The sequence below is a fragment of the Petaurus breviceps genome, unplaced genomic scaffold (assembly GCF_028583685.1).
Source record: "Petaurus breviceps papuanus isolate PSGF00001 unplaced genomic scaffold, PetGlider_PUasm1.0 126, whole genome shotgun sequence".
In the NCBI taxonomy this organism is placed as follows: Eukaryota; Metazoa; Chordata; class Mammalia; order Diprotodontia; family Petauridae; genus Petaurus; species Petaurus breviceps.
Window position 1 is genome coordinate 836,637 of NW_027185655.1, and position 10,697 is coordinate 847,333.

At 39.2% G+C, this 10,697-nt stretch overlaps 1 long non-coding RNA gene across 2 annotated transcripts in view; it reads right to left on the reverse strand.

Annotated features, from left to right (window-relative positions):
- The window catches only part of LOC138163694 (uncharacterized), a 443,738-nt gene extending 437,216 nt beyond the window's left edge, over window positions 1–6,522 (reverse strand). For both annotated transcript variants that reach the window (XR_011168897.1, XR_011168896.1), the window contains exon 1: window positions 6,221–6,522. This is a non-coding gene — a long non-coding RNA (uncharacterized lncRNA). The remainder of the gene's footprint in view (window positions 1–6,220) is intronic.
- Between the last annotated feature and the right edge of the window lie 4,175 nt (window positions 6,523–10,697).

The window sequence follows — 10,697 nt, forward strand, 5'->3', positions numbered from 1 at the left end:
AACTCAAATTCACCAGATCTTAGTTTCTTTAATTGTGAAGTGAGGAAATCACACCAGTTCATCTCAAAAGTTCCTTTCAGGTTTAAATCCAATGACTCTATATCAATTATTCCACTTCCTCCCATTCAAATTGTGACTGGCAACAGCTGCTTAGCCAGATGTGTGCTAGAGCCCTTTCCATTAAATATTATAGCAAATAAATATTTATTAGAATAGCCCCTGAGAATAGCAAATACTACAAGTCAGGGCTTGATTTATTTTTTGATTGATTATTTAGTCTTAAGAAAATGATGGAGAAAATGCTAAGAAAGCAGGTTAAACTTTAAAGAGTGTCATGGGTACATTTGGGTGGCGGGGAGAACCAGTTATTAAACATTTACCACAACTAGACGGTGTAGTGGGTAGAGGAAGCCTGAAGTCAGGAAGACCTGAGTTCAAATTTTGTCCTCAGACACTTACTGACTGTGTGATCTTGGGTAAGTCACTTAACCTCTGTTTGCCTCAGTTTCCTCAAGTGTAAAATGGGAATGCTAATAGCACCTACCTCCTAGGATTGTGAAGATCAAATAAGATAACATTTTTAACGTGCTTAGCAAAGTACCTGGCACATAGCAGGCATTACATAAATAATAACTATTACTATCATTATTTAGAAGTCAATCAGTTGTAGATAAGCACTCATTAAGCACCTATTACACACTAGGCACTCTACTAAGCACTAGGGTGACAAAAAGTCAAAAGATAACCCCACCGGCCCTCAGGGAGCTTACAGTTTAATGGGGGAGGGGAGACAAAAACACTAACAAATGTAAGCACAAGACTTATACAGAGGATAAACAGGAAGTAATAGAGAGAGGGAAGGAACTAGAACTAAGAGGGGTTTCCTGTAGAAGATTTAATTCTGGACTTAGAAGAAGCCAGGAAAGGCAATAGCTGGAGAGGAGGAGGGAAAGCACTCCAGGACTGGAGGCCAGCCAGAGAAAGTGCCCTGAATTGAGAGAGAATGTCAGGTTCTTGGAACATGCCAGAGACCACAGTCACTGGGTCAGAGTATTTGGCAGAGTTTAAGGTACAAGAAGACTGGAAAGGAGGGGAGTGCGTTTGGTCATGAAGGCCTTTAATGCCAGACAAAGATTTTGCATTTGATACCAGAGGTGACAGGGAAACATCAGAGTTTGTTGCTGCTGGTCCTTCAATCTCGAAGAGGACCATGATGTCATGGAGGTAATGCCATGACTTGCAAGTGAATTGGATATAAGTGAGGGAGGGCTGTGCAAGGTCTGAAGTCTCACTTACTCCTCCAGAGCCATCTGGGTCCAGTGGAAATATAGGTTAGGATGACTGAGATGCCCCCTCCCCCCACTGGAGTTTATGGAAAAGGGGAGTGACATGATCAGGTTTGTACTTCAGGAAAATCATTTTAGTGTCTGAATGGAGGATGGATTGGAGTCAGGAAGCCCCACCAGTAGCTATTAAAATGTACCGTTGTTATTCATCCTTCATTCTTGAAGAGGACCAATCAGGAGGGTGATGTCTTGCCTTGCAAGTGAATTGGATTTAAGTGAGGCAGGGCTGTGCAGAGTCATCAGCCTTGCTCTCTCCTCCAAAGTCATCAGGGATCCAGTGGCAAGACATAGGTCTAAAGGGGCGGCCAGGTAGCACAGCGAGTAAGAGCACCAGCTCCAGTGTCTGGATGACCTGGGGATCGAATCCTGGGCTCAGACACTTAGCATCCACCCAGAAACACCTGGCCATGTAACCTTGAGCGAGTTACTTAACCCTGATTGCTAAAAAAAAAAAAAAAGAAATGAGAGTCAATAATTTTTTAAAAAAAGACATAGGTCAAGATGACCGGTGATGGCCCCAGATGCAGTATAGGATCTTGGTCTTTTTAGCTAAGGTCTCAGTCTTACTGAAGTCTCAGTTTGTGAGGCAACACCCATTCAGTAGTCAAAGGACAGGTAAGAATTGAGCCAAAAGATTGCCTAATTTGCCTTCACAAGAGAGGCTACACATGTGGTCACCATAGTAACACATCACCTACTCTAGGGATATAATTCTCTTGGTGCTCAGGAAAAAAGCAACTTTCTCATTATGTTTTTAAGGGAAGCTTACTCTCACCAGCTTAGGTCACTCCCACCAAAAGCTGGTTATACAAAAGACAATCTTGAGTAGTAGTAGTAGATAGACATTGGAGAGGTTGTACAGATTAAATGATAGAATATACAAGACCAAATCAGTTCTTCACCTTAGAATGAGCTAAGGCCTCAACTTTAACAAGAAAAATCTCACCTACTGGGTGAGAGAGGGAGACGCTGCTCTTAGAATTTGCTAGGGTTGCAGACCCTGGGAATTAAAGACTACATCTGGGGCCAGTTTCCCTTCATGTCTACAGTTCTAGATTTCCCATCCATCATTCAAAAGTTCACCTCTTTCTTCCCATCTCTTATCAAACTTTCTCTCCTCCCAGTTTCTCTGAATCTGAAATCTCTTCACTTAAGCAAGTATTGAACTTTACACATTCCAGGGTCTCTCAGTCAAGCAGGTGTCACCCTTGCCCCACCCCAGCCCTTAGTATGCAGAACACAGCACCCTAGGACTTTCCCACAACAAACTACTCTAGGCTTGGAGAAGTAGAGTTACACAGAATTTCCAGTTCTTTTTTTTAAATTGTCCACAGCAGGTTTTGAACTCCTATGTTAAAAACATGAAAATGCAATACCTTGTGGTCAATTTGCAAAAACAGCGTATTGACATCATAAGACATGGAAATTTCCTAGCTGAATTTCCACAAAAATATTTTAGTACTTAGTTAAAAGAATTGAAAAATACAAACTGTGATTTAGCAAGCTTGACCAATGATTCCTTTCTTCTATTTGGATCTACATAGTTTTGTGGGGTTTTGTTTTGCCTTTGAGAATCATTAAAGACAAGTATTAAAAGAAGCAACTTGGAATTCCTATGTCTCAAAGTATATACCAACATCATCCAAATTGATGCAGCATATGCATTTACATTTCTTTGACTAAAATAGCATCATTAATTATCATTTTAGTAAGAGTGAAAAAATATTTTGTACATCAATAAGTAAATCATTTATCTGTTTTAATTTCTATTTTATATAAGTTTTATGATGGGATAATAATAATATTAATAGCTGGCACTTATATAGTACTTTATGGTTTATAAAACACTTTACATATTTCATCTCATTTGAATCTCACAATAACCCTATGAGACAAGTACTATTATTATCTCCCTTTTACAGATGAGTAAACTGAAGGTGAGGAAGTTAAGTGACTTGCCTAGGGCCACACATCAGCCTCTGAGACAGGAATTTATTAATTTTCTTGATTTTAAGTCTAACACTCTATGCATGGTATCACCTAGCAATCTAACAATTGTTACTATAATCATACATGTGTAAACTTCATAAATTAGCATATTTAGAAATAAAGAGATAATGTATTATATTTATATAATATATATATACACACACAATGCATATATACACATATAAGTATAGGCTATATGTGTGTGTGATATAAATACATACATGTATATATATATATACATATGTATGTATATCAATCATAGGGCAGATAGGTGACAGTGAATATGTGTTTGGGGTGCTGAGAACCCTGGTCTGACTCAAAAGAATTTGACTACTCATGCCTCCTTTCAGTCAGAGTAGTACTATTATAACACTGTTAGGTAGACAAGATTTCTAGTAAATCTGCAGTATTTGTGATGCCAATACAAATAGGAGAGATTCTAAGAATCTGCATAATTTAATGGGAGTAAGATTAGTATTTATATACAGAAAAAGACTTGGATGGAATTAAGGAGTGGCAAGTAGCCTGGGGTGGGCCAGATTAAGTGGTCAGAGAGCCATAGTGAAAGGGCAGTTAAAGGATTTTTGAGTATGCCAGTAGGCCAGATGCCTCAGGAAAAAATGCCAGGGATTGGGCTGAGGGTCTGGGTTGTGTGGGAAAATTTCTGGGGCTAGGTTGCTTTCAGAGACATGGTCTTTTCCTTTTAGGGGTTCATCATGAATCCCATAACCCCACTGGATAGATGCTGGGCCTGGAGTTAGAAAGACTCATCTTCCTGAGTTCAAATCAGGCCTCAGACATTTACCGGTTGTGTGACCTTGGGCAAGTCACTTAGTCCTGTTTGCCTCAGTTTCCTCATCTGTAAAATAAGTTGGAGAAAGAAATGGCAAACTATTCCAGTATCTTTGCCAAGAATATCCCAAATGGGGTCACAAAGAGTCAGACACGATTGATATTACTGTACAAATTTTATTTTTATCTCAAAAGGTCACCACTCAGCCTGTGTTTCTTAATTGAGACAAACTAAGATACATGACGTTCTAAATAGATCTATATTTGGGACACAGATTTAGTCATTAATCTTAATTTGAAGGTCTCCATGAATGCATTAAGCCCAATTTTTCCTTCCCACAGCTCCATTTTATATCAAACTGCCTTACTGCTAGAGGGCAAGAAGGAGTGGAGAAAACCACAATCACCATAACTATGATGGTATGATACTAGACAGAAGAAATGAATCATGGGAAAAAGATGCCCACCCCAGATGCTCTATGAAGTATGCCAAATGGTATGCTAGTCTTAAGCAGAAAAGCAAGGCCATAAAGCTGGTACCCTCTGCCACTCAGAGTCTGGCCCCCAGCATAGACAAACAGATTAACATCAATGCATGTGCTGATGATTCAGTCCATTGCCCAAATGGTTTGCATTTGGAGGTTCTGTGGGATTTATGAGTAGGCTAGATGACCTTTTGCGGGAAGCTTGGAATTGTCAATGTCTTGTAGCTAGAACATCATTTCCCAACTTGAAAAGGAAACAGAATAAACCTTGTGAATTGTAAGGGAAGCAGATCTCATGTTTAAATGTAACAGTTCATTTCTCAAAATGTTTCAGTGAGCTAGTAAGCTGGGAAATAAATCTCTTAACTATAAAGATAATGCTGAGTGGATTTTTTTTTTTGCCAGTCAGAATCTAAAGTTCTCATTTTCCGATTTTCTTAAAGAGCCTGTCAAGTGAGAAAAGGAAGGGGTAACAATGGAATAATGAAAAATAGTCCTCAAAGGTCTTTATTTTTTTTTCCCCAATCATCAAAACATTTCATATATTTCTTGTAGTAAATGTATGGTCCATTTGGAGAATGGACAATGTTGGCATCTTCAAGGGGCTTATAATTCCAGAAAGAAGGGAAATAGGGCAGGCAAATATAAGTTATAGAAAGAGAAATACATCAGTACTCTAACTAAAGGCAGAGAGCTGTAGAGGAAGAAGTCAAAGCCTGTTGTAAAGAAATGGGAAAAAAGTGTCATTCAATTTCAATAGGGTAAAAATAATGTGAGCATGTCTTTACCTGGCATTTCTTGCTCTAGGCTTAGTTCTGAGAAGGCTAAAGTTAGGGAATCTGGAAATAATACTCTTCTGAAACTCATAAAAGATGCCATCATCCCTTCCCATCTACCCCCAACCCTCATGAGATCTCATTCCATGACACAGGGAAGGAGAACAAAATTTGAAATCAGAGAACTTGATTAAAACTGAATCTCAGTTTCTCACTACTTGTGTTATATTGGGCATAAGATTTGACTTTTGGGGGCCTCAGATTTATTTATCTGTAAAATAAAGATGTTAAACTAGCTGGCCATCTCGAGATCCTTTCTGTCTTTAAATATAAGATCCTATGATAATCCTAATAAAAAGCAGTGCTGCTTTTCAAAGCATCTACAATTTCTCCAATTCTCTGCTAATTTACCTCAGGATCAAACTGTCATAAAATCCCTCTCCTCGAGATCACCACATTTTCCCTGAATGCAGCTTGCCTCATCGTGCTCATCAGCAATGAAGTGGGCTGTAAAATGTCCAATGGTGAGCTGATCTCATAAATAGATTCTAGAATTTAATGAGTTCTGGCAAAAGAATTCACAACATTATTGACACTTTGAAGAGAGTTTGAGTCTTTAGTTTCATAGTCAAAGTTGAGAAAAGTGTTTAAACAAAATCATGATGTTCTTTTCCATCTTGACCTAATAGCTTTGGACCTGTGGACGCTCCCGCCATGAGACCAGGAACAAGACTGTATATCATTGGAAATTTTAGTGTCTACATAGAGTTTTCCTTCTTGACACCCCGTGACTATCCATACTGATGGGCTCACGTATCAGTTACAGACATACCTGACAGCTGGAAGGCATCTGAGTGGTAAGCGACCCGATCCCTTGCAGTCCTCAGATCATGTTACTTTGGCAGCATTGGCACATACCCAGAATCCAGTACCAGTTTCCAGCTTTCCCATTCTTCTTCAAGGTTCTCATCAGTGACTCCCCCTCGCACCTCCTGCCTAACACCCAATCATGTTCTGTCTTACTCTTCTCTAACACTCATGTGATCTGAAAGAGAACAAGGAAGACAAAAAGGAAGAGGTGAAACATTTGCTACGAAAAGATTCCACTCAAAATAAAATCATATGTTCCCCCTGTTGCTCATACTAAAGTATGGTGCATTAAAATTCAGTCCCATAAGTCTTCATTATTCAGGCATTTAATCATATGGAAAATGTGGTAATTTAATTAAAACAAGCAACATAGGTTAGATGTCCCTTGGGATGCAAACCTAGGGAAAATGATCTAATCCATCGGGTTTCCATTGTGAAAATGTTTTAATATTAGACCACAAGACCACAGCAGAAAAATGCTGTTCATTTGCAAAGCAGTAATCCAGCCCAGAAACAATTTCCGTGCAGGAAGCCAGGACATACATGACTCCACAGTAGAGTTATAGGGGAGCATTTGTCAGGAGGGACCTGCCTTGTCTGGCCTCCTGGAGACATAGTAAAATGCTTCAATACATGCACATTCAGGAGACAAGCAGTGGACTCCCTGAATTCAAGATGTTTGCTCATGGCTCCCGTTACAAGAAAAAGCCTCCAGGGCTAAGTTCAAAACCCACCCAATTTTCAGTCAGGGAAGAGTTGAGAATTACCAAGGTCAATATCTGAATCATTGAACTTCTGTTCCAGGTGAGAATTTCATTTAAGATGTCCTCCATCTCTAATCCTAAAGCCAAATTTACCTTGAAGGAGTGGTTGCACACTACAATCCTATAGGTCTGAGATCCGTGGAGAGCCAACCTTTGCTGTGGGAGGCAAGGCAATCAGTAATAAATGGGCTCACATATCACCTCCACTGGCCCTAACATGATACCTGGAATTCTCATATCATGTTCTCCCTAAGGAAGGGCATCAGTTATGGTCTCAGCTAAGATGCACTTGCAATATATGTGGAGGGAAAGGGAAAGGACAAAAGACATGAAATACTTTTCAGCCATTCACATTTTAGCTCAATCTAGTTTGCCCTGTTAGCCAATGGTTCACCAAAACAATGACTGTATAACACCTTGGGACACAGATCATGAGGTCAGCTAATGAAGCAGCTAGGAGCAATGGATAATAGGCCACTGATCTCAGGAAGACCTGAGCTGGAATCCTGCCTCAGATACTTGCTGTCTGTGTGACCTTGGCCAAGTCACATAACCTTTATATGCCTCCATTTCCTCAACTGTAAAATGAGGATAATAATATCACCAAACTTCAAGGGTTGTTGTGACAACAAAATGAGTTAATATTTGTAAAGTATTTTACAAACAGAAAAAGCCTTATATAAATATGATGATGATTAATGATCAGAAGAGGTCAGGAATGGTCTGGCACACAGTGTGAGACCAAGAAAGGATGCCATAATATGGAGTCCAACCTCAGGCTCCAAAGCACTGTTAAATCGGTACACTTCCTGCTCTCTGTTCTTCCATTTCCTAGGTCAGCCAAATGTCACAAATCTGGAATGAGAAGGACCTGAATTTTAATCCTGCCTCAGACACTATTGGTACGACCCTGGGCCAGTCACTTAACCTATCTGTCCCTGTTGCCTTATTTTGTAAAATGAGGAAAATAATAGTAAAAAATATGTCCCAAATTTGTAAGGGGGGAAAATAACATAATAGTTGTAAAGTGCTTTGCCAACTGTGAAGGATGTCATACATGTTAACTATTGTTACTATTGTCATTAATACCTTAGTGTCTTTCATTCTTTCTGGAATGCCTTTTCTTCTCACCTTCTACTTCTCAGAATCCTGTTTGCTTCAAGGCTCATATCAGGTCCACCTTCTACATGAAGCCTATACTGATACCCACCCCAACCCATTTCTTAGATCTCACTTGGTATTCTATAGATGAGACAAAGAGAGAGACCGAGATGAGAAAGATAGAGATAGAGGGACCAAGACAAAGGCAGGAACAGACAAAAAGAGAAAGAGATAGAGACAAAGGGAGAGTTGTGCGTGTGTTTGTAGAATGAATGAACAGAACCCTCAGCAACCAGGAGACAGTTTAAGAACACAGAGGAGCCAGGGCCATGTGTTGGGGAGGGAAGGATATCAGTAGAAGACAGGAAAGGGATACTGAAGGGAGTTAAAATCCTGTCTCCAACAAAGTTGCTTATGTTACACCCCATTTAGCCTAGGACTTGCAGACCAACCAAGATACAGACAATTGTTTCCCATCTTTTAAAAAGATATTCATAGTACCTAACTGAAATAGAACACAGATCATATGAATTTCAATGGGACCAGATATGATCACAAAAATCCCAGTCTATGGGACTTTGACTGGGAGGGTAGTCTCTGAGTTAGAGATACAATGGTGAGACTCAAAAGGCAAGAAACCACTGGCTGCCTTCTTCTGCGAAATATGGAAATAAAAGGGCTTAGGAGGCATTCAGCTGCTCAACTCAGGAAAAGGGCAATGTACTACCTCTGTTTCCCCTAGTGACACATCCCCCAGTAGGAGATATTGCCTATTTTAAATAGCAACAATAACAGCACCACCTTATAAATCAACCTTCAAAGAAGGGGTCCTTTTTATTTATTTTTATTTCCTTAGCACCTTCCAAAGTGCCTCATAATTAGTAGGCATTTAAATGTTTATTGGGTTTGATTGGATTAATTTAGATGTCCCGAGAAAACTTCAGTGATAAAAATTGAGTAGAAATTGAATAGTACTAGATACTGAAATGTTCATGTAATTCTTTTTTCAAATTCATTTTCTTTTTCAATTAACATGCATTTTCTCTTCTTCCCATCCATTTAATTTTAAAAGAAAAACAAAATTCTTCTAACAACTATGCACAGTCAGGCAAAACAAGTCCCCACATAGGCCATTTCCAAAAATATATGCGTCATTCTACATCTGGAATCCATTTGCTATCTGTCAGGAGGTGGGTAGCATAGCTCACCATCAGTGCTCTCAAGTCTTGGTTGGTGATTGCCTTGATCAAATTTCTTGGCTCTTTTAAAGCTTATTGTTTTAGCAATGTTGTTATTGTATAAATTGTTCTTGTTCTTATTCACTCTACATCAGTTCATACAAGTTTTCCCAGGTTTCTCTGAACTAATTTCCATATGTATGTGTATGCATATATATTTCCTCTATATATTCATATACCACATTTATTCAGCCATTCCCCAACTGATGGGCCCCAGTAGTTTATTTTGGCATTATAAAATGAACTACTAAATATATTTTTACACATAAATGTTATTTTTCTTTCTCTTTTATCTTTTGGGTTATAAGTCTAGTATTGTCATTGTTGGGTCAAAGGATATAAACAGTTAAGTAACATGAAGGCATGGTTGGTCATGGATTGTACTGATCAGAGGTCAAAGTTGAGTAACTTTTTGGGTAGAATTATCTTTTTTCCCCAACTCCAACTTCAAGTGTCTCCAACTTCTTGCTTTCCATCTCCCTCTCTCTTTCCCTCTCCTTCTTTTCCCCTCCTCCTTCCTTTCCCCTCCCAAGGTACCACAGTGATTCTTTCACTTCCTTTAAATCTTCTCAGAATAAAAACAGAGAGGGGAGGGAGGAATGTAAGAAGGGAGGGAGGGAGAGAGAGAAAGAGAGAGAGAGAGAGAGAGAGAGAGAGAGAGAGAGAGAGAGAGAGAGAGAATAACTATAGTCTTTACCCTCTTGCTTCTGGCAAGTTCAGAGTCAAAACAGCTGCCAATGGGCAGCACTATTCAAGGGCTATTCTTCCCCCCACCCCCATCACTATGTGCATTCTATACCTCGTATAAAGCTAATTTCTTGACCCTACTGAGATTCCAATTCTCCCCTTTCTTCCAGATAAGAAGAGAAATAAGCTATCCTTTTAGAGATGTTCATCGCCTCAAAGTTTCTCAAGTCCCAGAAATTCCCATAGAAAGTCATCTATATTCATATGCATCCTTTATCTTCACTAACTCATTCCAAGAAGAAATAATCATCAATTACTAGTGACTTGTAGGCTTGTCTGACCTGAAGATGGTTCCAGAGTCATCTGGTGGCTGGTCAGTTTCAACCAGAACCATATCTCTTAATGACAATCCATCTCAATCAATCATTAAATATTTATTAAGTACCTGCTATGTGTCAACCATTGTATTAAGCACTAGGGACACAAAAAAATGCAAAAGATAGCATTTGCCCTCAAGGAGCTTACTATCTAATGTAGGAGATAACATGGAAGTAAATATATATAAGCAAGATACATACAGGATAAACAGGAAATAATGGAGGGAAGGAACTGGAATTAATAGAGGTTGGGGAACAATACATTCATTACC